The 21,623-nt window shown below is 36.8% G+C and overlaps 1 long non-coding RNA gene across 1 annotated transcript; it reads left to right on the top strand.

The window, feature by feature from the left end:
• Positions 1 to 545: 545 nt before the first annotated feature.
• Positions 546 to 14,946, top strand: LOC126634917 (uncharacterized). Its single transcript, XR_007627465.1, has 3 exons — positions 546 to 633; positions 14,622 to 14,693; positions 14,900 to 14,946. It is a non-coding gene; the product is annotated as an uncharacterized LOC126634917 (long non-coding RNA).
• Positions 14,947 to 21,623: the final 6,677 nt, after the last annotated feature.

Raw genomic sequence — 21,623 nt, 5'->3', positions numbered from 1 at the left:
ACACATACTTAGATCAGTTTTTCTCTTTAATGTAACTTCTTTTCAAAATTTTCCCCTGGAGAATTCCTTATTATGGCAGCTTTTTTCCAGCTAATCAAACGTGTGTGGGTTAGAATATAACTGAACATGTAACACACGCTCCAGTAACATCCTCTGCCTGGGACACTCAGTCACAGCGAAAGGACAAGACCCTCTTCCTATCACACTGCAGAGGCTTTCAGCAAGTAGAAAAGGAAATGGTGTTAAATGGCCACTTTGGATTTTGTCAACCTGCCAGAAAAGCAGTTCTCAATATCACATACCTTGCTGACTAAAGTGTTTCCTTTAGAAATCTTCACCTACCAGCTTGCTTCAAAACCATCTCTCTCTAATCACACAACCCAAATGTTGACAGACTTTTTACTTCATCCAGTGTCTTTTTTGACATACTTAGATCTAAAATAACCAAGTAGAAGTTTCTTTCTTCACTCATTTTGTTGTTTATGCTGTATATTGCCCGAAACTGACTAAATAAACATTAATTCATCTTTTCCCTGCTATTTGTAGAGAAGGAAAATGAGGTTAACTTCCATTGGAATCTCTCAATTACAAGCTATTTGGGAATCCTTCCTCTCTTCACCCAATTTTGCAGAAGTAAGTTATAAAGTTGGTTAAAAAGAAATATTTGACTACTGAAACTACTGTCCATTTTGCAGACTTCCTACATGCACTGACAGAGTATTTGAAACTGTATCCCAGGGCTGCATTAATTATGCATTGCAACAGCTGCCATAGATCCAGTAGTGCCAGCTCTTTAGGATAGGCTTTGCTATGTGAATCATGAATACCAGAGTGACACCCTGACAGCACTGTGCCTCCCATCCAAGCTGAGTACAGCCATTAGTTTTGATTCCAACACTGCTGCAGAATGCTCTTAAATCTGGATTCAGTCATGTTAGCACTTCCTCAATGTCGAGAACTCTGCACTATGTTTCATCTTAAATTTTATCACAAAATTATGATACTACTTCTACACCTGGGAATTTTCAGGTATTCTATTCAGAAAAACAATGTTACAGATGATGAAATCCCTGCCCTTGGAACAGGATATTGTGAAATGTAGCAGTCCAAGGGCAAAAGTAGTAACCACACAGAAGAGCTTCATGATAAAGCTCCTTGTGTATAATGCAAAGATGAAAGACAGGAAAAGGACAGGAGCAATGCTGGCAGACCAACAGAAGTGCATAATGGAATGTTATGTAGGTGGAAAACACTTCTGGTTTTACCCTAAATGATAAGTTTGTATAAGATGGAGGGGATAGGAGACGAACATTAAATAGGTTGTCCTGCAGGCAAAGCAGCTACTTGTAATTAATTGAATGTAAAATGCTTGAAGTGAAATACATCTTGGAGACCATCAACTATATTTATTACATTTTTCTGCCTTATGTTTTAACCCTCCTGAAAGGTGCTGTGATCTACAGTGACAACAATCTAATTAGAGGCCATTGAACACACCAACCAGGAAGTTTCCAAATATAAAGCTCTAAAAATAAATTTTGAGAGTTCCAAAGCACTCTCTGTTTAAAGCCTACGTTAAATTCTTATGTCATGTATGTAAAAAATAGGTTTAGGAGGAGAAAGAGAAAAATATCAAGACTAAGACCGTAAAAACACAAGAGAGATCTCATTTGTCCACTGTCTAATCCCTGTAATCCACATAACATTCTATCCTCAGCTACTATTCTTTGCAATGCTTTCCTTACTCAGGAACCCATTTCCAGAGGGACACTCACCTCTACCTCTAGCAGCATCACACCCACAGATTCAAGAAAGAGAAGAAGGGCTGTCTGATTTTTTAAAATTTTCAGGTCATAGTTTATATTCATGAGGAAGGAAATGCAGTTGAAAGCACTTTCTTTCAGGAAATATAAGTATTTAAAAGAATGCTTGCTGACTCTTAACTGCAATAAGACATCAGACAAAAGTGGAGGTACATTACAACAGTTACTCTACAATAGCTTGTATTTACCTGAAATCTTTATTCACATAGTTGATTTGTACTTCTCTTTCTGTGAAGTAACTCAGTCTTCTTTCACCAGCACCTGCCTCATGGAATCAATTTCTCTTCAGACTCTCAGTCTATCATCATATGTTTATTGACCCAAGTTATATGCACTTTAGGTAAATGGACCAGGCAAATCTGGCAAGACCCAGGTTCACAAATAGCTGGGAGTAGTGACCTCCTAATTAATCACTTATTTACATTGCAACCTTTATTTTTATGAGCAAGAGTATCTAAAATCCAGGACCTGAACAGCATTTTCTTTCAAAATAAAAAATATTTAGGCCCTAATCCAAAAAAGCACTTCAGGACGTATGTAACGTCAATTACATTGACTCCAATGTAACTCCACGTAACTGTTCTGGATTTGAGTATCCATGGACTAAATTCATGTATAACCAGTATTACTTAATTGATCTAATTACAGTATGTTGATTACATATATTTCATCATTTAAATACTATGGTTAGGACTTGCCAGTACAATAATTTTTGCTGAACTGTTTAAGACAAACAATAATCCTACAACAGATTTTCTGACAGCAGACAAGCAGAAATGAGCTGACAACTGTTTACCATGCATTTAGAGTCTGAAATACACATACCTCTCTACAGAAATCCTTTCTTGAAATGCTTGAAAAGAAAGTGACACTGATTTTAAAAGAATCTGTACCTCCCTATATAGAACATACACCCCCCCATAGTTTAGAAACAGGCACTCGCACGAATTTTACCTCTTCAAGTTCACAGTGAGTTAACAATTAACATTTCCAGAAAATACTACAAGTACAATTTAAAAACCAAAGGATGTACCTAGAACAAAGCATATTGTAAATATCATAAATTTTTACTCTTCAGAAGAGGATTTTTTGTGAAAGAAGGCAGGTTAATTAAAGCTATGAATCAATTCACACAGACAAAGGGATGGAAGAGGATGAAAAAGCACTCTTTTTCTTTGAATTTATTAGGTGTCTGGATATTTACAGCAGATATAATTTTACACAGGACCACACAACAAGCAAATACATCCCTAAAAACTTTAGCTGAACCATTCCAGACCTGGAGCACTATGCAGTGACAGTGCAGTGCTGTTACCAGCTTCCTGCTTCAGATGATCCAAATGTACAGCAACTGACAACACACAGATTTTTCTCAAGATGCAGTATTATTAATTGTTAATGCATACTCTGAAAATTACTTCCATTCATATTATTTGATTGTTTTTCATGCTTCAGTCACTGTCCCTCCCAAACTTATGTTCAGAAATAGGCTTATATTCTGCTCATTAATTTAAGGTCTGAATGAAATTTCAGAAAAGGTGATAGAATACTTTTTGCTTCTCTCTGGAATTAGAAAAACTAATTTAAAAATCCCAGAAAAGCTTTGCAGAAGTAGTACCCTGAGGTGTTCAGCAGTGACTAGGCTGTGTTCTGGTTCAGACAAGTACAGGATAGTAAGTATTTTAAATGTTGAACTAGCTGAAGGCATATTAACAATGCCCTTTAGATTTGTTGCTGATGTATTACAAAAATTGTTGTAATAACTGAAATTTTAAAATGCTTCCAACTGTAAACGTGCTTGGAAATACTGCAGGCTCTGCTTTGACTGCAGGTTAGCACAGATATACTCACACTGACTTACACAAATTAGTCCAAGGACTAGCCTTACACAAGTCTCAATATGGTGACACCACTGTGGACGTATCAAGTAATTTAAGTTTCCCCATCTACATACAAAAAGGACATTTGCACGTGTCCTGCAGGTACAAACTTAGAGTTTTGAAAGCTGCGCAGGCACTAGAACTACCTTGAAAACCCCTGGGCTTTATTACCTTGTTGAAACTTCCTCAGCATTTTTAGAACAGAAGCTGATAATAACAATTGAACAATAACTTCATCCTAACTTAAACAATATATGAGATTCTCAGTTTTCGATGTCACTGAAACTTATCTCAGAGATCCTGTTGCATTTGACATGAAATCCAACTTCGTGTATTTTAAACCTTCACACTATTGGACATTTTTCCCTTCTGAAAGGTGCAAGCACTGCCATGCCCCTGTTACCACAGTTGCCTCATTTTGACCACGGGCATTTCGCAATGGCACCTTGGTAATTCCTTAAAACACTCTCTTCTCTAAAAGCCTCAGGGCCACTCATTTAACCACAACTATTCAGTTACTGAACTTCCACTTCAGGTGTCTGTCTCCTACATAAGTAAAAGGAACAAGGAGAGTTATATACAAGGAGAAAGCCATACTGCCTGAATTCCCCTCTGTTACATGTGGAGAGACCAAGACTGAAACCCCCAACTAGGGATTTTATATGTGCAGGTTTTCATGGCTGAGACCAATGGAAGGTTATACTAACAAGAGTAATATCACACATATTGATTCTGAATTATAAATAGGGAAATTATCTCACTTGAATATTATAGCTTTACTTTTTTTGTACAAATTTTTTACAGGATTTTTTTTTCTTTTTTTTAAGAACACTTGCAGTGAGTAGTACTGTTGAAATCTGATGTTAGCAGGAACTACTAGCTAATATAATGAGAATTTTCATCTCCTCTACAATTACATCATAGGTCCCACAGGGAAAATATTTTTGGGATGTGAACTGTGGTGACCAAGGAAGGAAGCCCATCCCCTTACCCAGCCAAAGCCTCTACAATTACTTAAGCCCTTTATACTACTAGTAAGAGTCTCCTTCCTTACAAACATCATCTATTGGCTTCCACATAATGCAAGGATATTGGAATGACAACCACTAGTCTGGTGTAGCAGTTGTTATTTAAGTACCACTGAAAGCCATTGCCGATGGAGAATTAAACCCACAGAGCTACAAGTCCTCAAGTAGTTAAAAATAATGAAATAAACCGTATTCCAGCACCAACATCAGTTCAGCCTACTTAGTTATTCACTGTGATTTGTACTATATTTCATTATATAAGTTACTGCATACTAAACCACATCAAAAAAAGTGAAAATAGAAAACACTGTCTTCTGAAAACCTGAGCCTGATTTTCCTAATCATGAGTCTATATGAACTATTTACTTTCAACTTGGTACTCACAAGGGATTAATTCATTTATTACTCACATTAACCTTTCTCAGATTTTCAGAGACAACTAGTGTAACAGCCTTTAAAAGAAAAGAATGGGTCCACAGATTCTCCTGACTGGCCTCAGTTCTGTGGGTTTGATCTGAGGACTTGTTTCATATGGTACTCATAACCTATGAAGCAAATATCCCTCCACTGGCTGACCTGCACAGCTTCCCTCAGCCCCTGACTCTCCAGAAGCAGTGCATGGACAAACCAACACTCAATCCAGAACCAGAACCTCAAACCCAGTCCTGAAGAAACACCTATTAAGACACTATTAGCATTCTCTGCTGATAACACAGTGTTTGCTACAGGTCACAATATATACAACCTGTTTTTACACTAATAAGGTCATGTAAGCAGCAGTGAAAACAGGGTAAAACCAGGATATGAAAAGGTTTATTTACACTTGGAAGACATAACAATACAAGCCCTTCTGCCAGGTACTGTAAAGCAACACCATTAATAACTCATTTTTATCAATTTCAATAGGAAAATAGAGTCAAAATACTGAATTTCCAATTAAGAGCTTTCTAAACCTTTAGTGACACATCTTTCTATAAAGTGTCTTGTAGAGACTAACCTGAAACATGATCAGAATGGTCTTGATCTCAGTAAATGCATTCTTAAAGTACTTATAATGTACTGCTTCATCACTGATATTTTAACAAGGTTGTCAAAGAGAAATATCATTTTTCATCCTGCTTTATTTCACTTTACTTCAAGATGTAGTAATTAACAAGAGTCTTTAGATGCTGGCAAAACTGTCCCTTTTGAAGTTTCTAGATAGCTGTCACCCTGGAGATAAAGGCAGATTATTCAATCTTGACATTATAATGGTGAATTCAAGATAAAAGACTGGATTAGCAACTTCATAACTTCATGCCTAAGAAAAAAAATGAGATCACCATGAGGTAATTTTACTTCTAGTTTTGAGGTTTTAAGAAGTTTTTTAAGGATGAAGAGAGGGAGAATATCATGTCTTGAAAGGGTATGAAATGAGTTATATATCCTTTTGAGCATTCCAGTAAAAGTATTAAAATTCTATTTTATTTATAAAATCATACAGGAATACTAGGGTAACCATCTGGTAGGCAAATTATTCCTATCAAAACAATGGGTACTTTTATGTGTTGCAGCTTCTCATCTAATTTTTTTTTTCTGCCTGTGTATAGAAGTAACAGGAAATGTGGAACTGAGCACATCAAGGGACTGATTGTAGCAAACATTTGGATCTAAGACACTGCAAGAAACAGCAGCCTGAACATCAACAAAGGCTGCATCCTATAACTATTAGATGCTTTGTATGGTGGAGTTCATCTCCAACCAAACGCATCCTGTCTTTTTCATAGAAAGCACCATTAATGAAAACTTCACGGCTGAGAATCTGAGTTCTAAATTAAGACAGAAAGTTAATTTCTAGATGACTCCTGGATATCTTTCCAGTATTTTGGTGCATGCTAATGGAACAGCATAGGATCAAATTTGTTTGCTGTTGAAATACTGCTGATCCATTTTGCAGAAAACACATCAGGAAAATGACCCATCAGGATAGAACTCAAAGATAAAATTTGAGCATCGTTAAGAAACATTTCATGAGCCTGCAAGTTAGAGGTCCTACAGAGTTGCAAACCTCATACTGTAACAAACTGACAGGCTGAGTGTGGTTCAAAATCCTACTGATGAAGAATCTCACTATCAGCAAACCTAAATGGCAGAATAAGCTGTAGGAACACAAATACTGTCAGGTGATCTGAAGGCCAGGTGATGATCAGAACATAAATGAAGCTTTCAAAGATGCTGCAAAATGTTAAAATCATTTGTGATGGTCATGGAAAAGACTATAGAGATTCCCATGCTGTGGCTCTTAATTTTGGAGGAACTTAAAGTGTTTCTCTAAAATTAAAATTCTTCTAAAAACATAAAGAAAAACTAGAAAAAGTGTCAAATTCCAGGACTAGCTTGTTCCCAGCGAAGAATTCACGAGGAACTCAGGGCAGAAGCAGTTTAATCACTAATAATAACAACAGTTTTTCTCAAAACTGTTATAATGCTTGAAGATTACTCAGTAGCAAATTTTACTCCTAGATGAAGAGGAACCAGCAAGATCCAGCTCAGGGGAAAACAACACAACTTCAGAGAGAAAAAGCACCAAGCTCTACCAATACAAAATGAACATCCAAACAGTAGCATCTGAACCAGCTGAATGATCTCAAAGTGTACATGACATACCACATCCATTTGCCATGTTGTCACTCATCCTCAGGCATGCACTTTTGGCCATTATCAGAAACGAGACAGACTGGCTACAAAAACACCCCACTAGTCAGAAATAGCACACGGTTCTAAGGTCACGTTAATGCATCTAAGTAAAATTAAATCCTCTTATCCATGAATTTTACAAAGTAAGTGTAACACAGAGACCAGACCACACAGACCAACAGTAATGTTGACACGTCACTGACTAGACTGAGTGAGCAAAAACCAGAGAATTTCATAAGATATGTATATGCTTAATAAGCTCCTGAACCCTATGCAACATTTATGCTGAAGGAGCGAGACTGGGAGTAAAAGTGATTGTCTCTGTTTTAACAAAACACTCACGCAGCTTCAGCATCTGATAAAGTCCCACAAACTTACCATCTGGTCAGAGCAGGTGCTAAGAATTTCATTCTTAGCTTATTTCAGTAAATAAGCCTCAGAAAGAAAAACCCAGATAAGTGAACACACGAGGAACCAGCTCTTGGGAGTCTTTAACTATTTGTGTCAGAGGAAGAATCCTATAGCTCCTCCTCATACCAGGCACTGCTGGTATAACAGAGTGGTTTTTTCCAAGGCTATGAATGATAGTACCAGCACATTGCTACCACTTACATTTAAAGAATTTTGACAGGACTAAAGGTAAAGGTAGAAAGAGCAGGATCTGAGTGGTGTCACTTGGTAAACTGATGTAATACGCCATTACTAATATCTAAAAGATCTTCATTTGTAATCTCATAAAATCATTTAAAAGCCTTCATGACAAAAGAATATTTATTTCTATCATGGTTGTTTATTTTGAAGTATTTCTTAAATAGGACTTTTCTTAGTAAAAAGGTAAGGAACTTGTCCTCAAAAAGTCATTTGCCTCCCAGTTAAACACAATAGTCCAGGTTAATGATGATCACAACACTGGTCTGAACTCAGAATTATCTCTCTCCTTTTTCAATGGATTAATTAGCAATTGATAACAGTTCAACTAAATCCAGAAACTTTCTTTATTCTTTTTTTTTTTAAACTGGAAAATATACCAGTCATCTTCAAAGCTATGGAAACCTGGGGAGCAGAGCAACATTTAAAGAAAAACCTTTTAGATGAAGTGTTTCAAGAGTAAAGTCAGAAAAACCTTCAGTTTTGCTGGAACAAATGGGTATTTGCTGTGCTATGATTTTTAAGCTTTTTTTACACAGTATAAAGGAATAAACACTTGATAAAATTTTTTTAAGACAAACATTTGGCATGAAATTTAACTGCACCTGTGCCTTTTTTTTTCTTTTCCCAGCTCAACAGTTCACTTACACTTGGTTAATAACATCTTTATGATACAGCACACTTCAACCTCCATTCCTTTTTTAAAAGTATTTTTAAACCAAGCCTTTGTCCTATTAATTAATAGAACAACTGCACTGCACTAACCTCTGCTTTTTTCTTACTTGGTTTTTCCTACATACTAATTGCAGTGACATCAATAGGGCAGAGGTACTTTTCTGTAGCAGTTATGTTTCGTGCATGTTTAAGGTGACTTTTTCTTTCCTAAAATCTAGCAGTGTAATTTGTAACACTGCAATATAGTCTGAGAAAACAGGTATACAACACATATTTTTATTTTGCAAGTCTTTACTCAAAGAAATTTACTCAATGAAATGCAAATGAAATGCAGGGCCTAGGAAAAGGAGTCCTCAAAATCAGAACTTAACGGACTTGTCTCACTTTAAAATTAAAAAACCCAACAAATCAACTTTCAGCTGATTCAAACTCGACTCAGACATTTTAATCCTTGTATCACTAAGAACTGACAGAGCACTGAAGTCGCCAGCAGATCCCAGCTAATTGCAGAATAGAATTGTGAAGATATTTGAAGATACCCACTCAATCCAAGTAAATTTTAACTGTTTAACTGATTTCTCAAAGTTCAATATTGCACATCTATTAATTCCTAACATCAATGAACTCAAGTGTATAATGTGTAACACCTACTACTTTAACATCACTTAATCACAAAGAAACAGTTATAAGATTTATGACTACTTTAGACTGCAAAGGCTGAAGACCTCTGGAGGCTGCTAGTGTAGGACTTGGATTGAAGTGAGCACAAGTCACACCGCATACAAAACACTCTGTCAAACCTACTGTGAAAATTTTTATGCTATCAGCTTCAACAAAAGCCAGGAGTCCGTACCAAAGGGGAGCTTCAGCTACCTCATTTTTCCCCATCAGATCGGACCAAGGCACATTTGTCAGGGTTAAAAGGGAATTCTGTACTTTTGATGCCTCTGGTTTGCCTCCTCTGTCATCCAGTGCCACTGTTTTGTTTATGTTTTTGTGAATCTTGTGCACTTCATCAGTACTAATTTCCATTCCAAAATCCTGAAAATGAAGTTCTTCCTCATAGCAGGAAGATTAGCAACAGTATAACTTATTATTTTTAGAGTACCCTTAAAAGGGAAAAGAATAAAGGAATATCAGAAAAAAACATATTGTTATGAAGTTTGTGTCCTAATACATTACTATTGCTTAACTTGAAATGTTAATGAAATTACTGGCAGGCAGTGTTTATCTGTTATTTTCACACAGTAGTATGCAACAGAAATTAATGAGATGGTTCAATACTGTTTTTAAATATTTTAAATATCTTCTTAAGAAACAGGTGTCAAATTATAAAATCAATCAGAAAAAGTATGTGTTTTCCCTGAAGATTTATTAATCTAAAAGCAAACACTTACGAGAACCTAATATGATTTCTCTGGCATTATAAAAAAAAAAATTAAGGTATTGTAGAAACTAAAAGATAAGTACTTCCAAATATGGAAATACTTAGCATTTTAAAGTGCTGTACAGCATGTGAATAACCTCTCATCTTTAAGTGCATCATTCTTTATCCACTAGGTTAACTCAAGCTGCTGCTGTATTGTCAGTGAGTCTACAAAGACAAGGGCAAGTACTACTGCTTCAGTTAAGACTTCGTACTTGGGTGGTTGTTGATAGTTCTGATGAAAGGGTTTGAGTTTTTTTCAGGTTTTTTGTTTGTTTGCATTTGTATTTAATATATGGGAAGTGTACTTTGCAACCTAACACAATCCTCCAGAGATAACTCTGAGTACCAAAGACATTATTTAAGAAGAAATTCTTCCTGGGAAAGTCTTCCCATAAAGTCAAAAGTTAACAATGACTTCCATGATGTCAACAGTTCATTCTCTTACTCTTAACCTCAGGTCTTGAAATACATCTTAACAAAAAAAGATTTAAAAAAAATTTAAAAAGGAAGCAAAACTCTGGAAAGCACCAACATTTATCTGACTTTCCCTTTAAGTAAAATGTAAGATATGAGAACAAGAGTCAAAGAGACTCATCAACATCAAATGGCATGGAAAAATATAGTTCCTTTCCATATTCCATTTCTAAAAAGAGCTGACAGCCAGGTTTGACAGCCAATGAAACCAATTCAGTCCTTGTTGATGGGAGTTTAATGCCCAAGGAAAAGCTCATGGCAAAGTATCCTTATCAAAAGGACCAGCATGCAGTTTGTAACAAATCTGAAACTTCGGATAGATGAAGGGTTCCCTACAAGATGTATGAGGTAATCCATAAGGAGATTCAAGAGAGGATAGTTATGGAAGGTAAGTCCACAGGCCTCACTCCCAGAAAACAAATCACCTGTCACTCTTGTACCTGGCCCAAGCAGCACCTGCATAGCTGGAGACAAGGGGCTGGGGGTTCGTGCGACACTCAAATGTGAACAAATGAGGACAGACACCTATTTTCTCCTCACCATTGGTAAATCCTATTATCTTTTTGTTCCACTGCCACAACTTACTTCCCAGAAGAGCCAATTTCAGAAATTTAAACAGCCTCTGTGGTTTCCTATAAAAACTCAAATAATTGGCAAAGTCAATTCCCTTTAGCCAGAAGGGGTTTTTTTGGAACATATTCAGGAGAGGGGAGAATGGGATTTTCCCATGCTGTCAAAATATTTTGATGTCTTCCAGATTAAAATAGGTCAAATTTTTAGTTAGCAGCAACATTCTATTTTCAGTTGCAAAATTTGCCTTCGAAAGCTTCTTGAAACGTAAATACTCTCTACTGTCCAGCTCTGTCCTCCTGCAGCTTATGGGATGACACTGGACTCATCTTGCTCGTTATGGCCTCCAGCAGCCTTTATGTGAGCCAAAAAACAGCAGCAAGCTGTCATTTCTCACAACACTCACACATGGCCACACACTGCAGAGATTTATCTAGCAAGAGATTATTCTGATTGCAAGCTGGGGTAGGCAGGAAAACTGGGATCATCTGCTGTTAATATTAGAGGTATAGTCACAAAAATGATAATTCCTGTTTTCAGGTACTTTTTTATTAATGAATGAGTTTAATCACTAGATCAACCCTGGTTATTTTGATTGTTTTTTTATTGATAGCCTAAAGTACAACTATGTAGCTGGATACATGAATACTACCCCTACCTGGAAAGAATATCAGCTTTCATGCAGCAGCTGAACCTAACTGCAGTATATTTTTATTGTATGGAGATGAAATACTTTAAAATATAATTATAGGCAGCTTCTAGTGTAACAAAACTGCTCTAAGGAAGAACTCAACTTATTATAATAATGGCCAGTCTTCGCGAGCGAAGATCCGGGGAAGGTCTTTCCACCTTCCAGCCTGCGCATTGGATTTTTTAGGTGAGACACAGTGTGCGCGGAACTGAGCCCACCCTGCAATCCTAAGGTTCAACTGCCGGGGCCAAGCGAGCTTGGACGGTGGCAGCGAGGTCCTTAGGACGTAGGTGGGTTGCCTTTAAGGGCTAACGAGCCCCACCTGCCCGGGAGTGGCCCTGACCGGGAATCGAACCCGGGTCTCCGCGGTGATAGCGCGGCGCCTTTACCACTAGACCACCAGGGGCTGCACTCAACTTATTACATGCATACTATCAGTGAAGACCTATGCAACAGGATACATTAGGAGTGTGCTTAAAGATTAAATCCAACACAGCCAGATAGATCTGGAAGTCCATAGACAAAAGTTTGAAGACTGACCCAGTAATGTAATCTAGCACATTAAAAGGTGCCATCAGAAAGAAAAGCCTCCTAAGAGGATAACATTAATCTCTACATCAGCCCAACAGTGTGTGGGCCTTGTCCTACACAGCTGCTCAAGGGAGAAAGGGAGCAGGAAGGCTTCCTCTTTCACCTCTGCCCAGCAGAGAAACTAATCAAAACTGCTGTCCTCACACTTGACAGGGTAACTTGCATCAGAACTTGCCCAGAAAAGCATGACAGCAACATACACTAAAAAAACCCTTCTAGCTTCTTGAATTAATATTGGAATTTATTAACATAACAGGCTGTGGAAACAGACACCAGCCATAGCACTACCTATGGGAAGTAGGGGCTAGATTACAGCAGATGAGAAAACGGTTCCGCTTCACAGAACAAAAATAATGAATTAGGGAAACCAGGCTGCACCTTTCAAATGGATTACACCACGTGTGCCCAGCCTGCCATGCCCTGAACAACCCATGAAGAGGCAATTCTCTTCCTCCATACTCTTATGAGACATTATACTGTCCATATACCGAGGCTTAATGAAAATTGGTGTCCAAAGACTGCTTGAGGCTAAAGCTTGCAGTGATGCAGCTTCACCAAGCACAAACAGAGCAGGCCACAAGACTCTTCCTGCCACAGGCACAGCTATAGCCCAAAAGGCTGCTCTGAATTATGCCTTCTGGAGCACTTGCTCAAGTAGTGGGTCTCTCCTGTGTCCCCCTGTCCTGGGGATATCAGTCTACAGCTCAAGTCTAGCCCACCAGAGATATGCTAATGTTGCTAAAACTGACTGCTCCCCAATGAAACTTTTCCACTCACAAGCATATTGTGTGCTTAAATGCCATGAAAAAATATAAATTGTTCTCCTCAAACCCCAGCAGGTTCCTTAATGACTAGGCTCCACTAATTAGTAACAGCTGTTAATGAAGTGAGCAGGTACAAACCTAACCTCTTCAATTAATGCATGAGAGCCTTAGACTGAAGTAATATTCAAAGGAAAGCTATTAAGTAAAAAAACAAAGTAAAACAACATTCAATGGTCAATATTTTTGTTGCTGAGATCACATCATTTCTTCAAATTCCAGATATATCAGTCTCTATCAAGTGTAGAACTTATTTATACTAAAACCTTACAATTTCTATACAGCTTAGGCAAACTGAAAGTCTACCATTACTTAAAAAAAAACTAATGGATCCCTTCTTAACAAATGAGTAAGTCTAGATATAAGATGCATACAAGAATCTAAATATGGAACAACACTGTTAATAGTTGATGGACTGTATAATTACACATTTGGAAAAATTATACTTTATAACATAAGTTGTTTGGAAAGCTTGATTTGACAGAGGAAAACTTCTATGTACCAGCAGATCATAGTAAAAATCAGAGTATGGTCACTATTTTCAGTCACATTCTACTAATTTCCTTTGCTGCTAAATTGTACTTTTATTTGTTTCAGCACTGTTGTAAGCTCAGTTTGCAATTACAGAAACTTTCTTCCTACTTGTTTCATATGTTGGTTGACAATTAAGTCCACAGACCGGCCCTCCCTCCAAAAAAAAAAAAAAAAAAAAAAAAAAAAAAAAAAGACCTCCTCACAGGAACTGAAAAACTGAAGAGGTCCCCATTTTCCCAAATATGATGTGACAGTATTCCAAATACTATAGTCATCTTAATATACCTGTTTTCATTTTCTATAGCATTGTTGAAAATGTAAAATTTCTTGATTATTTACAGAGAATCACTGCACAAGGAGATCTATAGCTACCTTGAAATGTCCTTCTCAAAGCTGATATTAAATTATTTTTCCTCGTATTTTCCACTAGTAAGGAACTGTTAGAAGTCTCCTGGTTGTCGAGTTCCCAGTGATGAAAGAAAACTAAATCATAGATTGCCATTAATGTCATCCTAAGTAGTAGGTTTTTCCATCTGAAATGTTAAATTGCCAATTAAAAGAAAAATATTCAAAGGAATACTCAATACAAACAGTTTGCCTTTAACTATATTGTAAACCTGATCCACGGAAATGAAGAGCAAAATGTTCTTAAATATAAAATATTATGGAAACCAGTCTGTTATTAAAGGTGGCTTAAAAGGAGGAAAAAGGAAGTGAAATGCATTTACTAAGTTACTTCTGAAATGTTTGCCTAACCTTAACTGTCATCTTTTTACTTCAGGTAGAACTGTGCAGATACCTGATTAGAGCTCGTTAGAGATCCTTTTGGGACTTCTCTGTGATGAAGTGGCAGGTAGGGAGATATATAACTCTGAGACACTAATCATATATTTGCATATTGGCCTTAAGAATCCCTGTTTCCAAATGCTTTATCCCAAGTAGTGTTATTTTTAAGCTAATAATCACTTAAGTAATTGTAAAAACATCATGAGTTATTTAGCTAAATGTATTAAAACAGAAGTCTAAGATTACCCACTAGAGGGATTTTTTATATTACAGGGTATACCCAGAAATGCTGAAATATAGAAGAAAAACAAAACAAGGAACAGAATCATCTATATGTAACAATTTTGAATGCTGAGGCAGCTTTGGGAAAAACATGCAACTCCAAAGAGCATCACAGCCATGAAAAAGAAAGCCAATAAAACCCCAAGCAGACGGCCTTCTTTCATCTTCCTTTGGAAATAAACATTTATTTCCTCTCCACAATTTTCTTTTTCTGTGTGTAGGTATGCCCAGAGATTTGCACATGCTCATGATCCAAAATCTGTATAAGCCAGTGGAAAAACCCCATTCATATGACTGACTTTGAGATCATTGCACTGAGATGCACATTCATAATTGTTGTCTCTATTTCTCTTCTTCGGCCATCACCCATTGTGAAGCTGTAATTATGTCAGTACAATCATGCTTTATACCACGATAACTTATTCCCCTTTCCACTACAGAATACATTCCCTTCCCTCCTTGAGTATTCTCCCTATTAAAGGATCTATAGAACAGGGGTCTCTTTTTCATGTCCAAATAAACCTCAGACCAACTACTGGACATTGCAGACTCAAGGCCTGAATGGTCATGTAAGATTGGGAAGAACTCTTTTAGTTTCAGAGAATGTGTTGAGCACAAGCTGGGTGGTGACAGAGGAAGAGAATTGCTGAAACTTCGGGATGCCAGCCATGCAATCCAAGAAGTTGTCAAGCATCTGCTGAATAGAGCATACAGAAAGTGGATAGAAGCTGGTCTGGAATCTATTCTAAGACCTAAACATGAAGGTAAAAACCATCCAAGCAGCTGTTGCAGAAGGCGGTGGCTTATTTCTGCCTTGATTTTTAATAGAATTGTGGACTCCACTGTTTGTTTTAAACAAGAGATGGCAACAATATACTTCTGAAATAGAAGCTTTCATAGTTTTTTACTTTATTCTTATTCTTTCCTTATTCCATGCAAATTTCTTTCCAGTTGATATCTTCAGAGTTAAAAGAGTTCTTGTGGCACAAATTCCACATACAATAAGATCACTGAAATACATACAGAAATAGCTTTTACAGGAAAAAAAAATTATTTTCCTTCAATACTTTGCTGTTCAGCAAGAAGATCTGACTAGAAAAGGTGGGGTTTTTTTCTCCAAATCTCAACTTTATCAACTTTAACAAAAAACTCTCTGACAACAGGACAAAAAACACAACCTATTTTGTGCAATTTACTAGCAGCTGAGTTTTTGGTCAACAGAAGCACTTCTGAATGTTTCACCAGCATAATGGGCATTTTTAGGTTGTAGCGAAGTCTTGAAGTCCTACTTTTCTTCTGGTCTTTAGGCTAAGTCATAAAAGTTTGAGGCTCCGCCAGACATCTTCCAGCACATCTACCTCACGTGGTTTAACATTATCACCCTCCATTGTCTCCCCCATCCCTCTGCAAAACGTTACTGACCCTGGAGAGATTTTTCCACGCAAAAAATGCTTTCCCAACCATAAGCCAAGTAGCCACCTTGGCCACTTTCAAAAACGGTACAATGTGGTTGTCTTTGCTAAAAAAATATGGACTATTTTGAGTTGAGGATGAGAAATTTAGCCAAAAGCTAAGTGTTCTTTTCTTAGTTTTCACATAAATATTTTTAGTAATGCAAGAACTGATACAGCTTCACTCTTTCTAAGTAACTCCACTTGGACAACAGTAAGAACCACAGGCAGTATGACAGGTCAGGTAGACTGCCAAGATGAGCATTCAGGACTTTGGCCTGTTATTCCAGCTGTAACTGTGATTTTCAAATGACCTGAAGCATTGCCATTGCTAATTAATACAGTTGGGGGGCAGGAATGCTTGAGTGATCCTGGTGCCTTTAGAGGAAACAGAGGGAAGAAAAAAAATCAACAAATCCCACAGAATACCCGCAAGCCATGCCCAAACAAACACCCAGCTGAGTGAAATAAAAACCTGTAAATCCCCAGGAATAATACAAGGTCAAGTTTCATGTTCTTTCCCAGTGGTGCATCAAACTAGCCAAATCTAGATTTCATTCTTAAGTAAAAAGTAGACAAGTATACTTTTAACTTGAGTAGAATTTGAGTATAAGGACAGAAAGAAACTCTAGGGACTCATTATTTCCTGAAGGGAGCTGATGCTTCCTAGTTTGCTCAGCACCTAAACTTCAAATCATGCCCCTCATATTACTACTTGATACCAGTACACAGTAACACTTGGTAACAAGACTGATGGCTAGAAAGGAGGATTTCCAATACAAGCACCACATTGACATTGCAGGTTTTACTTACTACCTTCAAGTTACAAACATGTAAAAGAGGAAGGGAAGATTATTACATTGAAAGCTAAAAAACAATCAATACAACAAAACTATACCTCTGGAGCATGCTGGTTTTGATTGGAGAAGATTTAATTGTCTTCACAATGGCTAGTAAACTTTTTACATGTATCAAAAGGAAGACAGCTTACAGGCATTTGGAATTTTCTTCTATTTTGTTTAAAACACTTTACTCAAGAAGCAATGTCCATGTGCCCACTAGTTTTAGATGTATTAGGGTTTATTGCAAGACTAGAAGGACAAGCTCCACAAGTTGCATGTTCCTGGTTCTACTACATCTCTAGGAACTGGTGTTGCTCAATTAGACTAAAAAGGATACTGTTGGTATTTCAAATGAGGTGAGCAATACACTTGTCTATGCCATAATTTTTAGTTTGTCCATCATTCTCCCACCCTCCTTTGTTTTTTTAACCTCTGCATTAACTCTGTTGCCAGGCACTTCAGAGATTACAGCAGATACTGAAATTGGAAAATCTACTCATTCTTTGCAGCTCGGTGTGCAAGCTACATAAGAACATAAATAGTTTCTCTAAAGTCACTATAGCACCACAAATACTCATGTTGTAAATATTGCTGTTTGATACCAATGGCTTGAGTCTCAAGTGGGTCCAAGTGGTTAGACAGTTAACAGAATTTAGCACCAAAATATATCAATAAGAAAGATTAAGAGGGCAAGGCTTCTTTAGGTTTCTTTTCATCTTTTCCTTCCTGCACACAAATATAAACACAATCCATTTACATATATGCTTCTGTGTAAGTATAATCCATAAATCATTGTATATATGCATTTGAAATGAAATATTGACATTGACTTGTTTACTTTTTAAATTTCATCTGCGCTGAGTTTGCAGATATAACAAGAGTCAATCACATTCAGAACTTTAGCATAAAAGAACCCCAAAAGAATAATTTAAATCTGTCTTGAGTGAGATCATTTAATGAATCTTTTAGATGTTAAGAGGTTTTATACGCTTTAAAAAAGAAATCATTTCCCAAATGCAATGCCATGATATTGCCTCTGAGAGCTAAGAGATAAAGTGATACACATATGCTCAACACATGGATATGAACGAAGTGGTTACCTTGGCAACAACAACCGTGTAAAAGCTTCCTTCTACTAAATTAGAATAGTGAGTATTGGAGAATTTTTTTTTTCCCAGTCAGATCTTGAAAATAAGTTATTATATTTAATTTGTAGATTTTTCAGACCCTTAGACTTTCTGCAGTTAAACAACACTTACTTTGTCCTATGTACCTCCAGGTTCTAATATATAGAACTTCTGTAGTATTTGGTTTATATTGATTTCACAATTCAATACATCTTTTTCTTATTCAAATAAAGCTACAGATATATTTGAACAAACTGAGTTTGCCACCATAGTCTGAAACTGTACATATTCCACATACTGCAAACATATACAAAACAAACAATACTTCACACTAGTTTAACAAATAGCTGTCTAACATAAAGCTACATGCTAGAGCCTGTTATTGAGGAAATTATATTTCCAGCCATTACAAATAGCATTTTTGAAGGGGTCCTAGTGAATCAAGAAGCACAGTTTCAATTCAAGGATTTCCATGTTCCTAAAAGGCTTTTCTGTCTGCAAAAATCCTGTGTCATAGATAACTAAAGAAGTATACCTGTGACCATTTCCCCAGGACATTCTTCAAGACTAGAAAACATGTCATGTTTTCTTAGAAGAGTCCAAAGAACCCTCTTACTGCATGTGCTACAAGCCACACAAAGTATTTCCAAAAAAACTGAAAACATTTATGATTGGTAACAAAAGACCAGAAGTCACAGCTCAGCATGTGAGAGAAGGAGAGCAAGAAACCTCAAAGACATGGTGGATACTTGATCAGTCACCACTCCCAGTTTTTGCACCAAGCATACAGGCAAAGACAACAAATTCCTATTCATACAATTACATCTTCCTGGGGTCATGACGGTTTTCTAGTGCCCAGAGCAGATTGAGAATTTACAATTCATCTTCCAAATGCAAAGTACACATAGCAATTTATATTATGTTCTGTCTTATAATGGTGTAAATTACTTATGATGATCTTACTTTTATTCAGAGTGGCCAGAGACTAGAATAATCTAACATTATTTAGTTATTCATTCAGGAATACATTATAACAGTAAATTAGTACATCCATTAAGGCTAGCCCAACCACTTCTTGGACAACAAGACAGGAGGGTTATGCCATTTACTTCGGTAAATGTACATTTTTACTTTTTTTTTTTATATTATAATTTGTGTTCATTATATTCTAAAACTTTCCATGTGCCTCAGGAAAGAAATACTTTCTGAATACTAGTCTAATATGCTAATTACTATCAACTATTAATCACTTAGGTTAAAATTATGGTTACAAAGTCATGAACCAGGCAAATCTCAGGTATGTGAATTTGCAAATGTCCTACCATAACTACAAAAGTTTATTATGTCCAGCATGTCCAGTTACAACTTACCCTCAGAGTTACATCAAAAAAATTAGTCTAGTGAAGAAAACTGGTAATTACAATTAAAAATCTCTATCCCACCTTCAGTTCCATACACAGCTGCAACCCAGGAACAGCAGTAGACAGGACTAGAAATCTTTCCGGAGCTTACAGAGGTACATGACAATTGTTTGGACAAAAAAGGTACAGCATGCATTTGCACCCACACAAGCAAAATGCTCAAGCTGTGCTCCATTCTCTTCCATAAGAGAAGATCTCACTGTGGACTGCACCAATGTATAGAGGGCATATAGATAGATAGATAAATATAGATATATTATATAGAGAGAGCCAACACTGGCTATAATATACCTTATTCTTCTCATAATAAGAGGCACTGGGGACATGGGTGAGAAATGTTCCCTCTGGAACAAGCCATCATAGATCAGTACTAACAGTTTAATGTCAGCCTAATCAGTGTGACCCTTTGCTGCCTGTGATTGGGCAAACCCATTTCAAGGACACAGTAAAAAGTCCTCTCTTCTGTAAATGCTTTCAGCCTATGTACTTGGAGAACACCCTGAATTCAGCTTGTGTCTGTTGTGTCACTTACCAATAAGCTTGAAACTTGCCTCCCCTAAATCCAGCCACACCCTCTGCTCAGTCATGAAGCCCCCCTGCAGCACATGACACAGTCAGATCGTTGCTAAGAGAATGTACATTCTAATGTATGACTTGTTTACATGCCCTTTGCGGTAATTTGGAAACTATCCCTAAATCTTGTTATGCTGGAATCATTTATTTGAGCAGAAATGCCATTACAGCATCATTTAGCATTAACGCCTCTCCCACAGAGTTAACTGTTTGTGACCAGAGTAGTCAATTACTGTAATTCCTTTCCAGCAGCGATCTGCTGCTGCTGCTTACAGACTCACAGACCCAAGGAAAGGTACACCAAACAGGATACGAAGACCATATGCTAATGAATGAAAGATGGACTAGGTATCCAAACTGGGAAGAGACAGCTCAAATTAGATTTCAGTTGCATACATATTTAAAAAAAAAAATTCTTCATGGCATTACAAATATTTCTTAAAATAATGAACCAGATTAGAACAGTTTCACATCACAGTACCATAATTAGCTTGTACCCTCCTGGTACAATTATATAAGCAACAGCTGTTGAACTACCCTCTGAGCCCTTCAAGGAAGTTCTTTACTTCTAACTGCCTAGAAAGTGGATGGTCTTAAAGCTTTTCAGTCTTTAATACACTGCAAGATTTATGTTTTGCCAACCATAAGTGTTCCAGTCTTGTCACACAACATTCATAGGGGTGTTGGCTTGTATCTATCTTACTCTGATAGGAAAATGGAGCTAAGTAAAGAGACATAATGTATCTATATTTTGATCCAAAGTCAACTGAAAAAATATTCAGTCAGTGGATTACAGCCTCTAAATGCTATTATGATTGCTAATTACTGGACTAATGTCTACTCTCTTCCATATGACTTTAAAGTAAATGCAAGGCAAATGCACATCCATGATCACTGTTCAAATTAGGAATTAAGAAAAAAAAAAGCTTAAACTCAAAACTATGCAGTTTAGCAATTAGCATTTATTTCATGTATTTGTTTGAGTGTTTCACTCCCAGATGGTCCACTTCAACACAACTTTATAGGAAGATGCTTTTTGTGCTGCATTTCACCAAATCTGGGTAGAGATATCACTCAACATGTAAACTTTTGACTAAATTTTCTGGTGTAAATGAGTTCCAATAAAATTTGGTGGAAGAGTTTTCTCCTAGAAAATTCAATCTAAGTTACAGTTTCTCTATAATATATCAAATCTGGTAACACTTTGATTCCTAACACTTCTAATTACATAAACTTCTAATTATATTTGTTCATATGTTGTTTCAACAGTACATATGTGATGTGCTGCTTTTCACAGGTAG

Source organism: Myiozetetes cayanensis, unplaced genomic scaffold (assembly GCF_022539395.1).
Source record: "Myiozetetes cayanensis isolate MyiCay16 unplaced genomic scaffold, myiCay2020 scf10, whole genome shotgun sequence".
Classification (NCBI taxonomy): Eukaryota; Metazoa; Chordata; class Aves; order Passeriformes; family Tyrannidae; genus Myiozetetes; species Myiozetetes cayanensis.
This window is presented reverse-complemented; position numbering and strand designations above follow the sequence as displayed.